Here is a 25,062-nt window from a genome sequence, read left to right as displayed (position 1 = left end):
GAGATATATTCATGTCCTTGGTGAAATAGGGGAAAGGAGCCTATAGAAAGAGGAAAGAAATGAGATAAATAGGGATAGAGAAGAAGAATGAGGGAGACGGATGAGGGAAAGTACTGCACTGTAGTCTCCTAAGAAAAATGGCACAAGAGCAGGAGCAAAAGAAAGATGAGGATTATGAGTGAGGAGTAGGAGGTACGAGAGGCGTGTTGATAGTGTTGGATTAAGCATCATTTGAATGCAGGAGAAGGAATCTCCCTCACTGCCTTTGGTTAATGACCACATCCTCTCTCTTCCTCCCCATCCTTACACATGCACATTGCTGTTGGGCACCATACCTGCAAAAAGGTACAGTCAATTCCAATTTATGAAAATAAACGCAACATTTTATTGCGTTAAGATGCTGTTGACAAACTTGCGCATGTATTAAACCATAATGAGGAAAAAAATCATAAATAAATTAAATGGATGTAAGCTGTAATTTACATAAATATACCAAAGGTTTAATGTTTGTGTTTATATGTGGTCCCCTGTTTAACATATGTAAACATAAATAAAATATCACACTAAATAAATGATAATGCTCAGCTTTATCTTTTGGATAGTTATTAATAAAATAGTAAAGAGTGGATCCATTTCAATTTCAACAGTTTTATCCTAATTCTTCGTGTCATAAGCAAAAAACAATTATCTGCTCCATTTCAGAAAACTGAAAGCACATGGATACAGTATGCATGGGTATGGGTCTTACAGTGATTTGCTTTACACTGTTAAGCAAATCACTGCTATGTACATGTCAGCAACAAAATGTATGCACATTGTATGTCATTTCTTATTTTTGTGTTATATATATATATATATATATATATATATATATATATATATATATATATATATATATATATTTTTTTTTTTTTTTATCATCACAAAATTGTAAGGAGTGAGGCCAATGCCATCAACTTAACCATCATGTCTGTCCTTCATCGCCCTACAATATTTAGGAGTAAAACCACTGCATGAGCAACAAAGGGAATAAATGAAACTTATATCTCACTTTGTTTTATGCATCAAAGAATGACTTTGAGAAGACTGGAATAACAGATAAAAAACAAAGGCTGAAAAAAAACACTCACTCGCATCTGTGTTTCTAGAGGTAACAAGCCAGGTAGCTTGGAAGAGAATTTCAACAATGTGCCAAATGCAGCTCATGCGCCTGTTCTATTCCCATTAGATGTTGTGATTTAAAACGAACTTTGGAGGTGAAAAAGAAATAGAGAGAGAGGAAGAGTATGTTGAGTGGCATGCGGAAATTATAAACTATTTGTTAAGGATGGTGCAAACAAGGATGGTCAGATAATTGATGGCCATGGTTTTAACTGCTGTGTTAATGCTATTACAGAGGCCAGAGAAAGGTCAGTTAGGACACTGAATATATGATGTTGTGTCCTGATGTCATTATGGTTCTCTTGTCATCTGTCTGTTTTTTTCTTTTCTTTTTTTTAATCTGTTTATATTGTTTCATATTTTTAGGCTAACGTCATTCACAGTTGCTGAATACATTCCTATGAATATGTGAAATTGGGTCCAGAATTAACTGCCATCTGCAAATAAAAATACAGTGTGCAGTGCATCGTACGCAGTCTGATGAAAGTGTAGTTAGCTGTAACTTACTCTGTTAGAACATAATTACATTTTAACCCTAACCCCTTTAAAAAATTGTTATCTATTTAATTATTATCCTTCAAATAAGAGCTTGTGAATATTTTTAGAGACATTTTAGACCCTAAAATAAATAATAGGGTCTGTTATACAGGAATGAATTAAGTAAAGAGTCTGTGTTTTGTTTTTGACAATGTGCACACCAGAAATACTACAACTGCCAACACCTAATATACATCTGCAGGAGCTCTGTAGTTTCTGGCACCATTGGATAAGCAGCAGGGCCTTTATAATCTGGAAGTTGGGAGTTTGAGACACAGCAATTTGTGAAAAGCCCAGCACATTTTCCAACACATTGTCATTGGTTCAGGGCTGAGCTCCTTTTAGATCTCTGTTAGTGTAAACAGTTCTCGCCACTGCTGACTGGGAGCTCCCTGCAAAATGTGCTGTCACTGAGGTGCTTGCACCCATTCCTTAATAATTTGGCTCTTGTCAAAGTTTTTCAGGTCTTTGCACTGCACATTTATATTATGTCCAACACACATATAATAAGTGACTGGTCAATAACTGTCAAAGTTATATCAGGTTTGGACATGCACCATTTTTCCAAGATAATTTACTTCAGCTATGAGTTGTTAAGCTGTTTTGGCTCATAGTTATTAATGACATGAGTGGCTAATGAGGCAAATATGTGTGTAAATCAGAAACTATTTCCCCACTGATCACAGATGTATTGATCTCTTTTGTCATGCACTGTCATTATTGCCTTCATTATTCTGTTATTTTGTAGGCTCTTTTTCTTAATGCAGGCCAGTCAGTAGCCTTATATTTTAAACCTACTACTAACATATACTGTTAGACATTTTATTTTGCATATCCGCTTAAGGACCACTTGCTGTTTTTTTCTGTTTCTGTTCTGTTTATCCTTTATTTATCCAATTCAAAAGTCTCATAGAGATTAAAATCTCATTTTCAAAAGAAATCTTCAAAGAATTAAAAATAAGGAATCTTGAGAAGAGAGCTAAACAACTCTGAGCATATCCATAACAAATCATCCCCTTATGGTAATATCAGCACTACATGGAAAAACTTTGATTAAAAAATATGCTTTTGCTTACTGAAGCAAACATAGAAACACGCAGGAAACATTACTAGAATGTACAGTAATCAGAAACACAAAGCTATCCTCTGATGTGTTCAGTCACAGCTGGCCATACATGTATGGTTTCTAAAGCTGTGTCAGAGATCTTTCTTAAATATTTGTTGAGGTAGTCCCTGAATTACAAAAAAATGCACAGGGCCAATCCCTCTTCTCATGCAAGATCTGTCAAAGTTTAAACTCCACCCAGTTACAATCAGTCATTGCATGGAAAAGAGGAGCAATATTCTGGCCCGTATTACCCCAAAGAGAAAAAAGCTATTTACGAGGTTTAAAGACAGACAAGACTCAGTACTGCAGAAAGTCTCAGAACAAGGAATACAGTCCATGAAATGTCTTGGGCAGTGCAAGACACAGATAAGAGTAATGTGCAAATATGTGTTGGCCTAAAAGCTGGGTGTCATATAACAGAATGACAACAATGTGTCAGGTCAGTACTGAACAAGCAACTTGCTATCATCCCAGTGGACAAACTGGTTGTTGAATAACGTTAATTATTGATGCATAAGTCTTTGTGACTTAGTGTAAATGTAGTGCCCAATCAGTCTATGAGGGTTCTCCGAACAACACCAAAGGTTCAAGTTATGACACTAGGTGGCTCTGAATGTGCTTCAAGTCATCTGTAGCAATGCTGTCACTTCATTAACTCTGCTGCTCTTACCAGACTATAAAAGGCCCTTAACTATGTGGACTGAAAGATGATGACTGGTAACAGTTGCTCCTTTTGCAGGGTTAAAAGATGGAGACAGTCATTGTGAGCTGAACCCCAGGTCAAGCACCAAACAGATTTGCTGTTGCTAAAAACTCTGATAGGCTGATGCAAATTGTGCTACTGCAAGTCGCTAACGCTAACACTACCTCAGTCACCACCGGTCACTAAGGCTTCAGACACTAACACAGACATGTGCAGACACAGGATGTTATGCAGTTACTTTGGTTATTGTTCACATGGCCAGCATATTCAACATTTTGACTTAGCATAGTCGCACAGTCACAGCAAACTGATAACAAATTAGACAGTTCATAGGTGTCTGCACAAAGGTTTGCATGCTTTTCATTATTTGGAACCTGGCATACTCATGCATATTCAAATATGCAGAAATGATAACACATGCATAATGCTCTTGTGAAAATTCTTTGCTTTAACTTTTTATATAACTTTTTGAACCACACAGCTTTACCTCATTTAGTAATTACAGCTACCACCTGAGCTAAAACTTGTAATTAGCTGATGGTATTAACCATTACCGTTGCATTTTACTAGTGCTCGATGTTTCCTACCTCTGTGTATTCCTCGCAACTCAGCCCGTGCTTAGTGTGGCAGGTCATAAAAGTGCTGGAGCAGCATTTGGCCTGAGAGTAGAGCAGTGGATGGTGTGAGAGAGAAGGCCGGTGGAAGCAGATCGATGTGGCCTGTATTCATTAACCCTTGCTCACGGCTCCCTTCCCCTTCCCAATCACAACCCCACCATTTTAGGACAGCACGAGGTGATTTATTAGCTGTCCTGGCTCAGTCAGCACCATCGACCCACAGTCTGAGGAGAGTTGACTCACACCAGGATATACCGATTCCCACACTGTGGGCTGAATTCACTCAGTGATTCGACACCACGGAAAGAGGAACAAGGCTGGAGGAATGCAAGATGATCAACATATATTGATGCCTATTTGTGAACTCTCTCAAAAGGCAAATGAACAGTCTTATGGCTAAATGTGAGTTATATTTATTCTTGACTGTATTATTCAATTCAGTTCAGTTCAGTTTTATTTATACAGCGCCAAATCACAACAACAGTTGCCTCAAGGCCCTTATATATTTTACAGTAGATTCTACAATTATCCAAAGGACAATTTATTTTAAGTGGAAACAAATACGTTTTTTCATTTAGAGATTGGTGGGAGACCTTACTAGGTAAGATAAGAAAACTAGATAATAAGTTACATGCTATGGAGCTGAGGAGCCCAGGAGTCCCACAGGCAGGACAACTTGCAGCTACTGCTGTTCAAATATTGATAGGAGTCTTTAACAACTGTATGTGGTCCCTTTTCATTCACTAAGGATTGTGAAAGGGAAATCTACAAACAGAGATACAATTAAATAAAATATAGAGTGTGTTTCTTTCAAAACATTGAATCCTAAATATGAGACGGGTCATGTTTTTCTAATGCTGTTGCTGCTGGCATGTATGATTATGTTTAAGTTAGTTTAAAAAAACACTATTTAAAAATAACATTTAAGCCAATTTTATACAACAAAGTTTACAATATGGTTTAGTGGTTTTGTGGCTCTCTATAAATTTATGAATTTCTATGCCTACTTCCAATAGATGATACTGGTAATTTGTTTGCAATGGGTTCTACAGCAGGCATAGTTTATGTTGTTAAGTCAGCAGTACTATTGGGAAAATGCAACAAAATGTAAAAGAAAAAAATTCAAATACTTTTGATGATTTTGGTGCCCACTTTAGTCAACTGGCTGTTGTGCAAAAATAAAAGATAAAAATAAAACATTTGCACTCAAACTCTTAATGATTTATAAACAGGGTAAACATATCTCTTCCCTTATTTATTTATTTATTTTTAAATAGTACAATATAAATGTTACACAGTGTGAAATCATGAAACTAAGATGTTCTGGTTTTTAAAAAATCCTATGCTCATACTGAATTTAATGGCAGGAATACATTTGTTAAAAGTTCATTGTGACTGTGCTGCTTCACATTTAACAACACTAAACTGTAGTTTAAATTAATATTTTTGTTTGTTGTTGTTTGTTTGGTTTATTGCAGCAAATGTTTTGTCTGGTTGAGAGATCTGCATCACAAGCTCATCACAATTTGCTCAAACCTTTCCAGTTGTCCCAGATTTTTTAATCACAATTGCACAAAAATGAGAAACATACTTATAAACAAAAATGTCACTTAAAATTGACCATTTTTTCTAAATCGATTTCATTATAACTTGCTTTAATTATATTTTACACTGGGGAAATAATTTTAGAAACAGGGACTTAACAAAATTTTGACAATGAAAATTAGCTGCATCAGTGATTTCAACTCCTTACTGCATTTTCATATTGTTTCATAATGAATTAGAAAGCAGACTGGTGACTCATTTACTCGTACTGATATATCCAGTCTGAGGCTGATGATATTAACAGAACTGCAGCTCAATAAATCATATTTTTTTAGTGTTTTTATGTTTGCATGTTCATTATATTTTAGTGTCTAATTAATGCAGCAATTCACATAAGGTTTGAATCACAGTACCAATTCTCAGGGGCAAAATAGGCTGAAATGATCAGCACCAGTATTTTGACCTCTTCAACTAATGAGTGTTTTAAATCTGGCCAACTGTTTAATACAATACAGTGTCAAGTGAGATTATTTTTATGGGTTGTAGTCTAATAGTCCTTCAAGTTAAATCAGTACATGTCCCTGGTTGTATACATTCTTTAATTCTTGCTTTCTTAATACAAATATCAATAAAGTTCTATCCATGGTACTTCAGCATTTAACTAGCACTGCAGGATGAGGAAGCCTAAATCGAGTAATTTTAACTTTTACTTATTTTATTTTATTCTCTTTTTTAGGTTTAGGTGACTTTAAATGTAACGCTTCAAAAAAGACGAACAAACAAAAAATTGCTTCTGTGCAATTTAAAACAGTTTGTCCGCTGGCTGAAGACTTTACTTTCCAAGAAGAAAAGATGTTAATGTAGTGGCTTCATTAACAGAGATGAAGAAATATTTAAGAAAAAAAGAACAGGAGACAAAAACTATGTTATTTATTCAAGGTAGGAAATGCTCAGCAAGAGACTTTTCACTGGAAATATAATACATATAATGTCCTAATTCATGCTTCAATCGCACAGTGGCTTTATAAATGATGAGTTGCCAAAGTTATTTGGTTACTTCATACAGACATGATATGATATCATATAAAAGTTAAACAGGACATTAAACACTAGCCAAACTGTGTATTTTGCAGCACATTTTACATTGATTGTGTTGCACTGGGGCATGATAGTGTATCCATGGTCACTGAAAGACTCTTTGTAGGAGACAATATAGGAGACTTGACACTAAATTAATTCAGAATTCAAATATAATTTAGATTATTTTGCATAATTTTGTTCTAATCATTTTGCAAAAGTAAGCATAGTGTTGTGAATACCACAAACTACCAGGGGAAAAATGCATTTAAAACCTTGGTTGGGGGCAAAGTTTTAAGATTTTCGAGTCAGTTACGCTGATAAAGTTTGCTTGCCAAATTCCAATTCTGTACTTTATAAAGGTGATTCTGGTTAGGGTTTAGAAAATAACCATGACAGCTCATGTAAGTCCACAAAAAGTAGTAAACTCAGACCCAGCAGAGGTCAGCTGACCATAGTCCATCCACAAAAAAAAAAGAAAAAAAACAGAAAAAGAAAATCAAGTCAACTGGAACAGAGATCATAACAGTACTCATTTCAAACAAAGTCATTTTTTCATGCTGCACTGCTGCACCGGAACACAGCGTTCTCCCCACCTGCCAAATCCAACTATAAACCCTAGCCATTTTTATTCCAATGAGCAAAGAGTGCATTTCTGGACAAAGCTCTCATTGTCTGCAGACTGATGGCTTTCATTCATAAATATTCATTTGGTATGTTTCTGTAATCGGGCGGGTGAGAGTTTATGTCTTCAAAAATGCTACTTAGTTAGAGCTATCACGGATGATCTTGGTCATTAACTGCACTGCTGTGTATTGCACAAAACCCACAGAAGTGTTACTCATTCAGATTTAAAAGACTGGCGAGCCACACTGGTTGAAAGGCTCAAATACTCTGAAGTAAAGCCTTGCACAGTGGGCCACAACCTTAAAGCCAGAGCCGTTATTCATCATGCAGAACTAGGGAATTAAATTTATTTGCCATGAAAGATTCAACAGCACTGTGCACTGAAACTATTAGTACTTATTTGATGAAAGTGACACTAGACCTTTCCTTTAGTATTTCAATAGCCAAAACAAGCAGAAAGACCATCCTTATAAATAAGTCACATACCAAATTTTTACCAGTCCCTTTTAGTGGCAAATGTACACTGAAATATGCACACAAAAACACATCCCAGTATGCTGGAGATGTATGAAGGCAGTGTTTTGGATCGACTCCCGCACCTCTCATATGCAAATAACTTTGCCTCATGCAGCTCGGTGATTGGCTTGCTGTTATTAATATTCTGCCAGCGTGTGACTTCGTTAGCCTGGAGTTACTGTGCCAACGGGCAGCACTAAAAAGGGACTTTGTCAATGTTTGATGTCTCGTGAAGTGATGCAGTGTATGTGTGTGTGAGTGTGACGGTGTGTGCGTGTGTGTGTTATATCTAAGCAGATTGAAATTTGGGCAGTGGGAGACTCTTTTCCCCACTGACATCAGATTGAGGAGGAAGTGTCTATCTTCTTGTGAATATAATTGCAATAAAATTCTCTCTCTGAACACCCATTTTGTGTTCTCTGTGGAGAAGCCAGCCACATGGTAGGCGCCGTCTGGGCTCTCCAATCACAAGGTCTATGTGGTTTGGCTTGTGGCCACTGTCAAGTCCAGCATCAACCTATATCTTTTCATCCATTTAAAGACTTGGCCACTGCCACGTATGCATCTTCAGTTGAATCATGCAAGCCAAACTAAACCTTGTACTGGGTTGTGATGTGAAGCCTAAACTGGCTGTGACATATTTGCCTGTGGCCAGCCTTCAGTCACCCGTTGTCACACTAAATCACTCTGTCACTGCCGTATTTCAACAATGACAGCATGAGCAGTGTGTTCTCAACACAGATCATAGGGTTTGTCATGACAAGGGTCTCTGTGCTATGTGTATATGTAGGTGTGTTTTGTGTGCTTGTGTGTGTGAGAATACAGTAAATCCCCTAAACCAGAGCTAGTGACCCTCTGTAATACATTTCCTTTGGCAGATCACTTCTGGATTTCCCTCCGGGTGCCCCTGGGTTTCACAGAGTGGAAAGTGTAAGGCAGCATTTTCTAAATTGAAGTCAATACCAAATGGCCATTTATCTACAAGCACCCCGATGGGCGTCTAAAGGCACATGTGTGTACAAACAAACACACTCGCATACAGACACGTTGAGCTGATCTGGTATTCCAAAGGCAGCAGGATTTTCTTAATCCTAACTCATTCAGATATTGCATGACTGCATTGAGTGTGGGTTTGCAAGTATCTAGTTGCCAGGACCAAGTTTCTCAGGAATGGGGTTGTTTCTTAGGAAACAATAGGATTTGCTAATAAACAAGCTAATTTGTCTTCTTCACCCTTGAATTGAAGAGACTATTGGAAGTACAGCAATTACAGGGCACATTATGCATACAACATCAGTTGGCTTTCATACATCTTTGTACTCCTCATATCCTGAAGATGGTGAGTCATTTTCTCTCTCCCCCCCTTTCTTCTCTTTTTAGTTTATGTTGCAATTGCAAATTAGTCATATAATTTTTTTTAATTTGACTAAGTGGAGAGGACAACTAATACCCTTCTACTGAAACAGGGTATTAGGCAAAAATAGGCATATATCTAAATCTTCATATTTCAGTCTTTTTAAAGTCTCCTTTAGCTAAATCCCTTTACGATTACAGGTCACAAACAGTTTGCAGTTAATTCGGTGTCAAAGTTCAGTGACCCACATTGTAGCCATATATACCAAGAAGAGAATGAATATTCCAAGAAGTGCATAACTAGAAGATGCAATTTGTTTTAAATTGGAACAAAACTAGACTGAAAAATGAGGTGTTTCTGTTTCATAGATTTTACATAATATGGGTCTGAAAAGTAAACACAACATGCAAGTGCATGCACGATATTAAACTGCATTTTTATAATGGTGAGCAGGGGCCAATGCCTACAGTCTGATTGTTCAGAATTGTATAGGAAAATGACACTACTTATTTGGTCTATGACATTGGTAAAGACAGTTCTGTTGGGCCACAAATAGTCCACTCTGATTTTAAGTGGGCCAGACCAGTGAAATTCCCCTTTTTGTCAGTGTAAAGAGTTACATATCCAACTGTTTCTCTACATAATAAAGAAAAGGCTGCTGTGACAAAGAAAAAAAATCCTTTAGCATGACTCTTTCGACATAAATTTTGAGAACTAAATGTGTAAAATTAGAGAAAAAGTTCTGGTAGCTCATTGCCCAGACTGTCCAGATTTTTTTTCTCTTACAGTTGTAAAAAAACTGAATATAGCAGAAAGTGAAACACAGAAACTTTTCTGGCTTTTAATTGTTAAAAGCCAGAAAAATTGCTTAATTACTTTGTGTCATATAAATGGCATTGGAGGAGGTTTTTATCAGCAGGAAAAGCTTTAAATCCGGCCCGGGCGCCGTATTGTTGACACCCTTGCTCTATAGTATACCCTGCCTAATGATAAGGCAGGATATAGTACTAGAAAACCTTCACAAAAAATTAATGATGACTTTTTAATCATTACTTTATAGGGATATCTTCTGGTACATGAGTACATGAACAAATTCTACACCCTATTCTATTTAAATGAAACTATTATGTATGGTTATTAAAAGAAAACAGATAAAAATGAATGGAATAGAATAGCATTTTATTGTCATTGTACATGTACAGCAAAATTGTGGGTGCTCCACACCATCTGTGCATGGAATAAAAATATAAATAGTAGGACAGCAAGAATAAATAACAGACACGAGGAGTATATACAAAACAGGAGGAAGACATACAATGCTAAGGCACATATTGGAGTGCAAAGTGCTTGAGAATAGTGCAATGGATTTGGTCTGAGTATAGAGCCAATGTGAATAGCCTGAATGATGAGGGTTGCGCAGACCATGGCTCAGACTGGTTGGTAGATGGGTGGTCAGGTGTGTGGTGTGAGGGGGATAGTGTTTTGTTTTGTTTTTTATAGAATGTACTTAGCAAAATTTGTAAAAAGGAAAAAATGATAATTTACTTGCATAGAGAAAAACACAATTAACCACTGAGGTAGACAACCGACCACCAGTTTTCCACAGAAACGTTCATGGTCACTACTTGACTTGTGGCTTCAGCTGAACCTGTGTATTATTTGTTAGAAGAAAGTAGCTAAGGTTAACATTTGTGAAAAGGGAGAGATTGGTTACTTTCTTGCACTACCAACCAGAGATGGGCAGTAACGCGTTATTTGTAACGCGTTACTGTAATCCGATTACTTTTTTCAAGTAACGAGTAAAGTAAGGGATTACTATTGCAAAAACGGTAATTAGATTACCTTTACTTTCCCGTAGGAACGCTGCGTTACTGCGTTACTAAAACCGTGAATCTTTTGCGAGAATGTCTCACGACAGTGACGTAAGCGAGTGCGCCGTTGGTGACAACAGCTGTGTGCAGATCAACAGTGGATCACATATCGAGTGCAGGAGAGAGTATGAGCGTGCAGCGTTTAAAGTGTGGAAGTACTGACCTTACTTTGAGTTTGATTCCATAAAAAGTGACAAAAACATTAGTGTCCGTTGTGCGTGGGAAGAAAACTTCTTTTTACAGCGAAAAAAACCCTAAACTTCCAAGGAAGCACCGAGTAGCTACGACGTAATGGGAAACTCACAGAGCTGCCATATCCTTCCACTGACCGCAGCACACCTGCACCAGGGTAAACCTCCGCCTACCCAACTCCTGCTTTACAGGTGAAAATAGAGCAACAGGACCGCTGAGTCTTTGACTTTATTTATTTTCTGCTGTGTTTTACTTGCATCTATTTGAAAGACTGAGTGTAAACACACAAAATATTTTATTTTATGTGGTGGAATGTGCAGAAAATAGGTTTAAATGTTAAACTAATTTCTTCCAGTCAGAGAATGTTGCATATAATTAAATTTTTGCTTGATGCATAAAGTTAAAAGATTAAAACTAATAAAACAAGTTAAAAAGAGACTTTTCCATTTGATTACATTTTGTATGATGGATTATGCAGAAAAAGTAGAATTGGGCTGAAAGATCTATCGCTTTATCACCTCTTCAGGTTGTAAATCGTGTTTTTAAAAAGTAACTAAGTAACTAAGTAATTAATTACTTTTGAAAATAAGTAATCAGTAAAGTAACGGGATTACTTTTTGGGGGAGGTAATCAGTAATTAGTTACTGATTACTTTTTTCAAGTAACTTGACCAACACTGCTACCAACCCACTACCTAAAGAAAAAATTTGTATTTTCTCCACAGAAATTATAATGACAGCTACATTTCATGCGTCTCCAGCTGGAGTCGTATATTATTTCTCAGAAGAAAGTAGCTAATGCTAACATTGACATTGACAACTCAGACATCCCCTTTGAGTGAAAACTAGCTTATTTACAAAACCTTCAAAAGATGGTGCAAATGCACGATCGAAAGTGCCTTTTTATGATAACAATCAATAATTTTACAGACATCATACTACACATATAAATATAAATGTGTCTTGCAGTTTTGGATAGACTTTATATGTGCAATGGGTTTGTCACTGCGGTGGAGTATGGCCACTTTGTGACTGAGTGACCAGTATCCTTGGTTGTCAGTCAGATAAAAAATTCTGACATCTGGTTTTAGAAGACCAGAACTGCTTAGGTCAAAGCTTTGAAGCAGGAATTTACAAACCAGTGGCAATACCTATCTTTTAAATACAATTTATTATTTGTTTATAGTAAAAGCAGCAATAAAATGCCATATCTTAATGTTTCTTAAAAATCCAAGCTGATAACATAATTGTTCAGTTCAAAATATGAGTTGTGCAATTTATAGTTTTGCAGTATGTGCTTTAGAACAATTACCACTGTATTACAGCTAAGAAGGCAGACTGTCATCAAAAAAAGAAATAAAGATTAAAGACCTCTAAACTTCTTTCTAGTATACTACTTGGAAATATAAAATATCAATTCCCTGTAGCAGTTTGGTGTTTTCTATTTGAATCCATTAAATACTGTGTGCTACTCGCCTCATTTCATCATGGCTTCAAAATGTCCCCAAAAAGTGTTTACAAGCCTTTTTCCCCCTGCAAGTTTTTGGCTCAATTCCTACATTATCTTCAGTCTACTGAATAGTAACTCTGTTGTCATGCCAGTAACTAAGCTGTTAGAAACCTAAGGAACCCAGAGAAGGAAAAAAATATGCAGGTGACAAAAAATACCTTTAAATTAAAAATTTAAAAAGAAAACTCAAAACTGAAAAAAGGAAACCTGTACTCAAAACCTCAAAAACACACACACACACACACACACACACACACACACACACACACACACACACACACACACACACACACAATAAATTGAGATATTTCCACAAAGGTGCACTGCATTGTACAGTCTATATCTTTAGGAGAGACATTAGTGAATTTGGATTGAAATTATAGATAGTACACATTCTATAACTGTGTTAGTTGAAAAATAATGGGAAAACTTTTTCTCAGGTGACTGGTAATATTCGTGCATACTGTGTCAGCAAGAGAGGTCTGTCAGCAGTAACACATACAGTGACATTATAGGAAGTGTCAAAAACCATAAGATGTGGTCTACAGAGATTGACTTTGGTGTTATCTTTGGATTTTTGTTTCCACTTGCTCTTTACTTTTGTGTTCACTCACAGTATGGTTAGGATTGGGTGCCAAAACTAGGCCAAAATCTTTTGGCTAACTTAACCCCTTAGAGCAGGGGTGTCAAACTCAATTGCACAGGGGGCCAAAACTCAAGGCACACGGGCCAAACAAGATAAACATTTATTGAACACACTAAAACAATGTTTTTTAAACATAAATATGAATAAAAACAGACAGGAATATTATTCCAGATTAAATAAACTTGAAAAAAAGAAACTTTAACTTTAAATATTTTGCTCTTCATAAAAATATATCCTGTCAAAATTATGCAAGTTAGAAATATGAACATGCTGCCAAAACCCCCAGAAAAAAATAAATGAAAGCATATACAAGGTTCGAGCCGCATGTAGACGGAGCTGGGCATTGCTTCAGGAATGGAACTTTCCCTTGAGTGCACAGGTGCAGTTCAGCAAAATCCGCTGACTTGGTTCAACATTACTTGGCAACAGGGAAAGTGAGGCAGGTTGCACTGGTGCATTTGTGACAGCTTCACTTGAAATGCCTTCACCGCATCATACATGCCATGTCCATGAACTGACAGATTTCCTTGCTGAGCTCAAAAACTCTATTGAGAATTTTTATCCCAACTCAGCCAACAGACCTCTGTATGATAAGGAATGTCAGCAAACTCTGAATCTATTTCCCACATAAAAGACTGAAATTGACGGTGATTTAAACTTTTAGCTCAGATAAAATTTACGGTTTGCGTTACGGTGATTATTACATGCTCAATTTTTAGAACTTTACCACAAAGCCTTTCCTGGTGTATGATGCAGTGATATGCTGTTAACTCACCGGTACAGTTCTCCTCCTGCATCTTTACTCGCATCCTGCTGACTAGTCCGCTTTTTTCACCGCACAACACCGGCGCTCCATCTGTTGTAAGTCCAAAAAGTTTGTCCCAGGGCAGTTTCATGTCGGTTACACTTTGACATACGTTTTAAAAAATGTCTTCCCCTGTCGTTGTCCCGGTACGGAGCCCCGTGCATCGATTTAATGTTCAATATTTCCTCTCCAGGGATGAAGATGGCCAGCTGTGCAATGTCCATCATGTCTATACTTTCATCCATGGCAAGAGAGTATGCAATAAAGTTTTTGCTTCTTTCACACAACTGTGTTCTTAAATCAGTGGCTCTTCAGAGTGGTGCCGGGCTGATTTGGCTATCTCCTCTGCTACAATAAAATTTGCTTTCACAACAGCTTCACTTTGTTATTTTGCTCTGGTGAAAAACGTCTGAAATGTCAGATTCTTCTTTAGCTCTTCTACTTTCTGTAGTTTCTGCACTGCATTTAGGTTTTTCAGCTTATCCTGACATTTTGTCTCGTAGTGCCGTCTTAAATGAAATTCCTTAATTACAGCCACATTAGCTCCACTAATAAGACACAATAAGACTTAATATATGTTTACTAGCAATGTCTATAAACATATATTATGTCACCCACTGGCGCTTAAAGGCTCTGCTTTCAGAATCAACTTTTCTCTCCACCATTATGAGCAGCTAGCTCCACAAACAGAAGTTTGACTTGATTGACGCGGGATTGTTCCCAGCCTAGCGTTAGCCTAGCGTTCAGCAAGGAGGCTGCAGCCAGTGTTGCCAACAGGGCTTTGGAATTGACGTCACGCCGCAATGCATTGTGGGAGCGCAGCTCCATTTTCGGGGTCTACGAATCAAAACAAACACACTGTTTTGGAACGACGACGACAAGAAACATGCTTAAAAACAGCTCAAAAGAAAACGGACGGTATAGAGACCGATTGCGTCCAGAGGCGAAGCAGCGGTACTTGAAAAAAAATAGAGTGCATCGCAAATCTGGACCCATATGAAATACGGCAGTGGAGTAAAGACCCAGACGACTTACCGCCACTGTCCTACCTCGATATCTTCACGTATCTTGTTTGTGGAGTAAGCGCTTACACAGCGAACCAGTTTCGTAATTACAAGTCACTGGAGACGCACATCCAATTTACAAATGGCTGGGTGCAAGATTTGGCAATTTTCAAGCCGCCAAATTCTGAGTACGTCGTCAAAGTAAGTCAGCTGGAGTGCATCGAGTGAAATAGCCATTTTCCACCCCCCACCATAATTAATGTTATACATTTATCATTGAACTGCTAAAATATCGTTATCATATTATATGCCCGTAATTGTAAAGTACATGCAAATTAACACATTGATAATCGGGCAAATTATTAACGCCAATTTGTGTCCTTCCTGTCTCATTTCATTTATTGTCTTTACATCAACCAATCAAGTCACTCCATTCGATGTTTGATCGCAATTTCTATAACTTCCGAGACCACCAACGATGATATTATTCAGCTATAAAGTGTGATGTGAACATATTTAGAACTTACGGGAATGAAAATGTCTTGAGCACACCAACTGATATCAGCTCGTCTCACGGCTGCTACCCAGGCTAGACGCCTTCGTTTGGTAATATCCGATACATGAGCTCCTTCATGTTGCTTCCAGGTTGGGAAAGCATAAAAAGACAATCCAAACTTATTCCCGTGCTGGTCGTAAGATTGAACATTGCAGCCGACCACACAGCAAGTACGAACCATGGCTATGCTTTCGCTCCTTACTTAGACCCCCAAAATGGCGGATCGGGCCAAAATCCTTTCCACGCCCACCCCCGTGACATCACGCTCCAAAGCCCTACTCCTCAGTAAGGAAAATCGCTATTGGTTGTCCTAAAAGTGGCTAGAAGTCGCTAAATGACGTCATCGCCTAATTTGCATAATTGGTCATGCTAATCTTTTTTTTTTTTCTTCTTCTTTTTTTGTGTCCCGTTTGGATCTTTAGCCATCAGAATTGTTGTCTTAAGGCCAAGAAAGATGCCAAGCGGATTTATTTTACCAAGTGGATCATCATGGCCTTGCCATATTGGTCCATTTGATTGACCTTTATTATAATTATGAATTTATTTTATTTTCAGTTGCTACAAACGGGACAGACATGACTGGGGGATAGGACAGGGAGAAAGAATGAAAGAAAGAGAGGCAGAGAAAGAAAACCAAAGGGGAGAAGCGACGGTGAGAAGGGGGGGAAGAAAGAAAAACAAACAAACAAACAAAACACCTGGGTCACCTGTATGGAGAAAAAAAACAGAAGAGAAAGCAAACAACAAAGAGCAACATAATAAAAAAAACAGCACCATCACAATAAACTAGCTAGCAGTAGATATCAGTAGATACTAAATAATAAACGATATTGTGCAGCACGCAAGATAGACAGCGCACAATGTGCTTTGAGGCAGCAGCCAAGAAAGCTGTAGTCCGCGTCTGTGAATACCCGTGTGTACACCTGTGTGCATACCTGTGTGGATCAGCATGCTTGTATTCCAAAGTTTTCTCCATGTAACGATCTGCTAGGGAGTGTGGGGAGCCACAGCCCCGTCCTCCAGGGCATGAAGCAGGTATGGAGGAGATCAAAACTCCAGACATCCAGAGGCCCCCAGAACACAATAGACCAAGGAAGACCAACAGAGGGGCAGCCGTGCCACTGTCCCAGTAAGAGCTGAGGAGAGTCCCAGATGAGGGCTCATTCAGCAGCCACCAAGCAGAAGCCAGGGGGAGTTGCAGTGACGCGCCCGTGAGCTCCGCCGGCAGCCAGCTGTGCCTGAGTGACCGAGCCCCAGGCCGAGAGGCCGGGGGCACCCCACCTCCGAAGTGGCCCCAGGCTCCAGGCCCCGATAAGCGGCCGCCAAGGAGTGAGCCGGTGTGTACCCGGACGCCCATCCCCAGACACAAAGAACCACCAACGCACCGATACCTGAGGGAGTCCGCCACTGGCAGGGGAAGTGGTGGTGGGTGGAGATAGGCCTCCAAACCTTAGAGGGCCTGAGATGTCTCCAGAGAGGTGGCGTCTGATACCCAACCTGACATATAGACACAGACATACAGGCACACACAGACACAAACATCCATTCCCACCCTCATGCTCTCATATGCACTTACTCCACACTCAACCAACGTGGAGACAGACATAAAGAGACGCTGTACACACGATCACACTCCCCAAGCGTACTCTACGAACCGGGTCTAGGTACCCTTGCCCCTGGAGGGGGGAACTGCACCCAGACCCAGGTGGTGTTACCCTTTTCCATGCGGTGGGGAGAGGCAGACCGCCCCGACTCCGTAGCAGCAGGGAGGCCCCACACTCCAGACCGCAGTCGGACGGCCAACTCCTCCTCCTAGCCCCCCCGCTCCAGCAGGCCGCAGAGAATGGGGGTGAGAGAAGACTCCAAACCTCCCTCCACCCGCTCATTGTAGTGTTGATGCATGTGTGTTCTAAGGTGCAATTAAAACCCAGGAGGGCATGGAGCTACCTGCCAGAGAGCAGCAGGTAAGCGCATAGTCCCTCCTGCTAGCCCTAAATGTCTACGTGTATTTAAAATTGAGAGGTGGGCAACGACGCCAGGGGTGAGGTGTACACCCTGATGGTAATTTGGACTCTGTGTATCGTGCCCACCCCCAAGATCCTATATGTATGTGTAATGAGAGTGTGAGTAATGTGAATGTCTAAGTTGTGGGATAAAATTGAGGCAGAGGCAGCCAGAAGGGGACAGAGGGGGTCATGCTAATCTAATTGTAACCTATGTCGTTGGAGAGAGAAATAACATCGTGGAAGAGACATAAAGTGAGTAAAAAACGTCCTAAATGCATTTAGAGTTTATTTAGAACTACAAATTAAATTTCTTTTAGCAATTGTTTTTTTTAATGTCACAATTCCAACCCTGCTCCTTTACTCGGGCTTGGACTGGCAAAAGTGACCCGAAATAGGCACTCTGGTGGAGTTACTTTGTGTGTGTGTGTGTGTTTATAAGTAGTTTTAAACCTTGTGATCCACAAAACAGCATAAGAGTAAAAGAATAACTGACTGCGTTACAGCACCCGCTGCTTGTTGAGAGTAAAAGCGATACGCGCTTTTTTTTTTTTTTGAAAAAAAGTCGCTAAGGGGCCTGAAAACTCGCTAAATATAGCGACAAAGTCGCTAAGTTGGCAACACTGGCTGCAGCGCTGCATTATGGGATCTGTAGTTTGTATATTATTAGCGCCTCACATCACTGGGCCATGCATAACAATAATAGTACGTCTATATAAAATGATCTCGAGGGGCGAATATAAATGTACGCCAGGCCGGCTGTGGCCCGCGGACCTTGACTTTGACACATGTGCCTTAGAGGGAACCGTTACTGGAAATCCATACAGGCTCTTCTGGATGATAATGTCCCCATCCACAGTTTATTGTCATGGTTTTAGCTTTAGTTTATCACGTCTCTTTACACGTCTCTTTGCTACAACCACCATTATTTTACACTCGTCAAGCTTTTTCACTGCATTAAAGTAAATTGTATGAATTGTATTAAAGCATTCTTTAGATTTGCATCTGAAGACTGCAGCTACTAATTATTGTGCAATTTTTCAATGAGCTCCTTCATTATTTTTGGTATTCTACGTGTTCTACACTGATTTATATTCAGGGTCTAACCCTGTTCTTTGTGATGAAGATTATGCACTCAAGAGGAAGGGTAATTTGATATCTATTGATTGAGTCAAGAGTCAATCTGAAATGGAGAAATTGTACTCATTGCTATTGATTTTAATAACTAGGCTGTTACAGTTCATTCAGAGCCAAGGGGAGCTCTTCTAAAAGAAGAGTTTACCTGATCCTGTGGTATTGTCTTATTTTGAAAAGTGATATGAATGTGCTTTGCTATCTCTGGAGTTAAGGATCCTAGTCCATTTTATGCTGCTCTATGATGTCAAGCAATACCAATGTTAGTTAAGTTTAACATAACATGAGACCTTTCCTTAACCTGAAAGCAATACATTTTTGATGATTTGTTAACACTGATATAAGAACAAGCCAATGTTTTCCGTATTTTCTGTATAAATATATATAGTCATTTTTGCAGTGCCAGGAGAGATTGGTTCGAGTCTGAGCCTGAGGCAAGAAACTTTGGGCAGACAGTATACTCAATACAAGTTGGAAATATTAAAGCCAGTGTTGACTTGCTTTTCAATCATTTTCATAACAGTATAAAAAACAACAAAAATGAGTGGGTCAGACAGACAGAGAGGAGAAAAAGTCAGTATAGCCGAGAGAAAATTATATCAAGCAAGACTGATGTTATAATATTCTAATATGCATTCAAAAACAATAACCTTTTAACATATTTTGCATTCACATTTCTAATATTTTATTGCATTCTGATCACACCAATTCAAAATTTGTCAAGGCTGCTCTAATGGTTAAATGCACATTCTTCTATATATGTTTTGGGCAGCGTATCTTGAAATCCTTAGGCTTGCAGCATTGGCAGCTCTGCAAAGAGCAGAGCCTGTGGTTGAGCTGTGAGAGGCAATCCTGGCTGAGGAGACGAGGCATGGCTATTGTAACTCTAAGTGGGAACGAATAGAAGACTAATTTGATGGGAGCCACTTTTCTCTACACCACATTTAAAACCCCATTACACTAGCATCCATTGTGAATACCCACAGGTTCTTGTCAGAGGAGTAAATTGCATAGGTCACACTCTTATATCCATATAGTGTGTATGCGTGTTGAAAATATTGCTTGTTGGAGAAAAAAAAAGAGAGAAGAAGACTGGTATGGAAATTACTGCCTTAAGTAAATGTGCCATGACATTATGGTTACTAGACCATGAACAATTATGAGCCTTTCAAAGGTTAAAGCACACAAAAACTCTCTCTCTCTCTTTCTATCCGTGATTTCCCTTCTGTCGTTCTCTCAAGCATTCACACCCACACACACCTGTCAAGGAGGCCTATTAGCACCCTTGCTGAGGTTCAGTTGGGCTTTTAGGCTCAGGTGCAGGAAACCTCTCTGTGAGGAGAGGAACTTGCTCTGTAGGTCTTTGATTCCCCACCTCTTCTGTAAATAGCAAGTTGAACAAAAGTCAAAGAAAGGGTGCTCTAGCATAAAAACTGTCCACAGCAAGCATCCACGTTCACACACAAAGTCACAGAGAACAGCTGCTAGCAAAACTGCAGTGGGAGATCACCGTAGCAGGTGGGATTAGAACAGGTTGAACTGAGTTTTCATCAAGTGCACACTCCTGTGACCACTTAGTGATCAATTTCACAAGCAGTGGCAGAGGCGTAGATGCACAAATGGCTCTCCGCATGCATTTTGGAACATGTATAGTTGGGTGTCTGTATGTGTGTGTTTGTCTGTGAGTGCGTTTATGTGGGTCCGCAGTCTTGTCTGTGTGAGATTTCTTGTGTAGGTGTTTGCGGAGAGTTAAAATATCAATATGTTACAGGATTTTTTTTCCCTCACCACTGTTATCTTTGCTTTCCCTCCTACATTACACCCCCATCAGCCTTGGATGGATTAAATGAGCAATAAAGACCTTCATCCATGTCTCTGTAAAAGACATTAGACACATTAACGGCATGACACAATGAGCAGTCTCGTACCCACAGGCAGATTTTACAGCATTTATATTTGTTTCATTCTCTTTTATTGTTGTGTACATCTTTAGGTGTGCATTCTTGTGTTTTCATACATGCATCCATCCGTCTGTGTATGTAAAAAAAAAACTGAAATGTAGCAAGAAAGACAGGGGAAACGTGTTAGTCACAGCACCTTAGGCGGTACATTTTCAAATGCCCGGCAAATGATTTAAAATGGGTTTTTATTGACATTGTAAATGTGTTTTACCCAGGCAGTAAGCTGCCAAGGGATAAAAGATGCATGCTATCAAAGCCACGTGTGGCACGCCTCCCACCACACAGCACTATGCTCGCCAGTGTGCCTGTGTGTCCATGTTTGAGTGTTTTTCATAGCTTTTCTTTTAATTACCCCCCTTCTGAATTAGCTGAGGAGTGGGAGACTGACTATGCAATGTTAAGTATCTTTGGTTAGGAATTATCTGTTTAGTCTTTCCTTTTTGATCTTCAGGAATAAGTCATTAGTTTGCAAGGGATCTGCTCCCTCTCCAGCCCTCCCTTGTACTTCCCCTTTCTTTTTTTAATCCTCCCCAGTGTGGTGTCTTTATTTAGGAAGTTTCTTTGGAGCAGGGTAACTCAAATTGCCCAGTTATATAACAAAAAGGATAGGATTATTTTATGGAGATGAAAAGAGGGGAGTGGTTGGTAAGGAGGTGGTTAACTAAAAGATAGAGAACAAGTACATGGCAGGATGTGAACCCTTACTTCTAGCTGATCGGGGAAATAAAGGGGTTCATTGTACAGTGCATTGCACATGGTGAGAGAAGGCCATTTCTCTAACTAGAAGGCTTGAATAAAGATGAAAAGTGCATGTGAACATGGTTGAATATACTTGTGCGTGTTGCAAAGACAGGGTGCAGATAAAAAGACTGTTAACACTGGATGAAGAGCAACCATTAGATGGTAATTGGCTGACCAGATGCTCTTTTCGTTGCATACAAATTATAGTCTTTAACTTCTAGCCCACTGTGTGCTATTACTAATATGCAATCAAAGTTTTCTGTCTGGGTATAAAAACATGAATTCAGTTTTTTATTTGCCGAATAAATAGCAATGTAATCTTTAGTTTTAAACTAAATTTCTAAGATATTAGTGTTTTCTTGTTTTCATAGCAGGTGGTCTAATACATTTGTTAGGCACTGTAAATTCATGCTATTTTAAGAAACCTTACTGTACCCATTTTCCTGGTCACAGCAATTCCTGTATTAATGTTCTTATGTTCAAGTGTGACACTGATGTGTTTATCTCTAATTTTATTATCTCTGCATTTGAAATTTTGTTATCCAGCACTTAATGTTCCAGTAAAAAACATTAAAATGAAAGTCTGCCATTCTATCTCTTAGTTTGAGCTGTTTGCTTGGTGTTTCAGGGTTACTCAAACCACTCTCTAAGTCTTTTTCAGACAGGGTGCCAAACTGTGTCAATGCCAAGAGAAGCATTAGCAGACCCTGCACAGTCTCCCCCAAATGGATATTAATAAACCCTGCTCCATCCAGCATTCACTTTCCTACAGATCCCACTTCTTCCTCTCCATCCCTTCTAATCCTCTCCTATCTTACACTCCATCCTACTTTTTGCTTTCTGTCTTGTCTTTTCCCCCTTAAGTATCAATAACTCCTGCTTGCAACACACACACACACACACACACACACACACACACACACACACACACACACACACACACACTACACAGCTGTAGTTGCAGTGTCAGGCTTCCACGGGGGCTGGTATAGTTACACAGTAGACTCTGTGGGTTTAGTAAAATCCTCATTAGGACTCAGTGTAGGTGTGAGCATTCCTGCTGCTGTCTCACAACAAATTGCTTACCTCAACAGAACATTCACAAACACAAACAGCTGCACATTGACCAAACAAAACGGAAATTCACAAACTAATACAAGGTGGGGAACACTGACATCTATAAATACACACATTCACATTGTATAAAAAATAAATGTATGCCCTTTATGTTTTCCAGTATTTTACACAGACACGTAGTATGTTTTAGTGCCGTGTTTACAATTAAATGTCTTCAGCAAATTAATTTTAGTCAGGACATATTCAAATATTTAATGATAACTTTGAATAAGACTTCAGAGTGTCCGAATCAGGTTAATGATCTAAAAGATTATGGAAAGTTTTGAGCAGTAAATTCACGGATAGATTCCAGCCACGCTCCTAAAATGAAAAGAAAAAAAAACCCTGAAATATCCAAAATAATGGCCGTCTTAGGCTTATATTTTTCAATCACGGGGAAGAGGGTGAATGAATGTTTTTAATTTTAGGGTAGATGACCATCTTTTAAATTTGTAAAACAATGCACTGGGCTTGAAGGAGTACTGCACTTTCCCTTTTTAGTCTGTTCTGATCACTATTTTCATGGATGATACTTTAAAGCTGTTTTATAAAATCTGTAATTTTAGCTTTCAACAGCCTAGTGAGCCTTGAAATTTTAGGCAGTTGATATGCCTGCTGTCATTTACCAAATTTCAGAATCTACTAATGAGCTCTCTTTTATTGGACAAGAACTGTTGAATTTCTATAAACTGAGTGGTGGTGGAGGAGTAAAGCAAGTACAGTATGTTACTGGCATTAACAAGTGAGGATTTCCCTTCACCATTTGTAGAATTAGAAACTTGAAACAGAAGGCAGGGCACTTAGAGTTGAGAACAGAGCCAAGTGATAGTAGGTTTAACATCTTAGTGAACAAGATGTCCACACTTCTTAAAACAACCCCACACAAATCAGTGGGGGAAAGGCCCAGATATCAGATTATCAGTGATATTACAATAACTATCCCCTGCCTGATCCAAACCCAAGTCTGTATTCTGTTACTGGACTTCTGTGCTAGGCACAGATTGCCCATCATGAACAGTGTGTTCCAGCATAAGGATGTTCATAAATGCACTTGGCAAAAAGGCTACAGTGTGATGATTGATTTTGTAATCATATTATCAGACCTGTGGCTGTAAGTCTTGGACGCTTGGATGAAGAGAGAAGCTGAGCTGTCAACTAATCACCACCCGATGGTGAGTTCCCATATGGAAAAGATATATATAAATCTTATAAAGTTTGTATCTGAAAAATTATATAATGAAACTTGTATGTTTTGGATACTTACTAAAACAATGTATGAAAGTAATGAGAAAGTGGCCACTTTCATGAGTAAATCATGTAAGCCTTATATGATCACATATAAGTTTTTACTATTTCTTTTCCATATAGGTTGGGTCAGGTGGGAGAGAAAGATGCTGGAGAGGACTGGGGTCCCCATATTCAAAGTGTTTGGCACATGTGCACTGGGACCATCCGGCAATGACCTGGACCAGGAGATCTTCTACTTCTACCCCTGGCAGAATGGACCATTTTTCATAACTGCACAGCTAGGGAAGTTATACTGACGTGGTTGATTCCTACCATGGCCCTCAAACCAAATGGAAGACACTAGAGGTAAAGGGACCTGTAAGCTGAAGAAGGCGTACTATCGAGCATGGTTGGCTTCTGGCACTGTGGAGAGAGCTTGAAGGTATGGGCAGGCCCAGAGAAGCATTGCTTTGAAAGCAGTTAAAACAAAGTCCAAGGTGTGTGAGAAGATCAGTGAGGCTGTGGAGTAAGACCTTTGGTCGGCAGGTAGGGAAAAGCAATTTTTGCCCCACGCTGTTTATGGTGGAGACCGATTGTTGCTGACATCAATGGTGGAGCTAGTCAGACAGTTGACGGAATACTTTAACCCTTTAAACCCTAACCCAGGGGTCCCCAATCCCAGTCCACGAGGGCTGGTGTCCCTGCAGGTTTTTGATCTCACCCTGGGTCAACACACCTGAATGATTAGTTCATTACCAGGCCTCTGGAGAACTTCAAGACTAATTTATCCATTTAAATCAGCTGCGATGGATCAAGGGCACATCTAAAACTTGCAGGGACACCGGCCCTCGTGGACTGGGATTGGGGACCCCTGCCCTAACCTAATTTACCCTTTAAACCAGGGGTGGGCAACTCCAGGCCTCAAGAGCCAGTGCCCTACAGGTTTTAGATGTATCCTTGATCGAACAAAGCTGATTTAAATGGCTAAATTACCTCTGCAAGATCACATGGAAGTCAGGGACAGTAATTGGATTGTCAAACTGGAGTGGTGG

At 39.2% G+C, this 25,062-nt stretch overlaps 1 long non-coding RNA gene across 1 annotated transcript; it reads left to right on the top strand.

Moving 5' to 3' along the window:
• Positions 1-4,418: 4,418 nt before the first annotated feature.
• On the top strand, positions 4,419-24,320 carry LOC146664782 (uncharacterized). Its single transcript, XR_014912463.1, has 3 exons — positions 4,419-4,528; positions 23,885-23,955; positions 24,152-24,320. It is a non-coding gene; the product is annotated as an uncharacterized LOC146664782 (long non-coding RNA).
• The last annotated feature ends 742 nt before the right edge of the window (positions 24,321-25,062 follow it).

Source organism: Rhamphochromis longiceps, linkage group LG7, assembly GCF_057381845.1.
Source record: "Rhamphochromis longiceps isolate RC_006_pf linkage group LG7, R_longiceps_female_GT1.1, whole genome shotgun sequence".
In the NCBI taxonomy this organism is placed as follows: domain Eukaryota; kingdom Metazoa; phylum Chordata; class Actinopteri; order Cichliformes; family Cichlidae; genus Rhamphochromis; species Rhamphochromis longiceps.
This window is presented reverse-complemented; position numbering and strand designations above follow the sequence as displayed.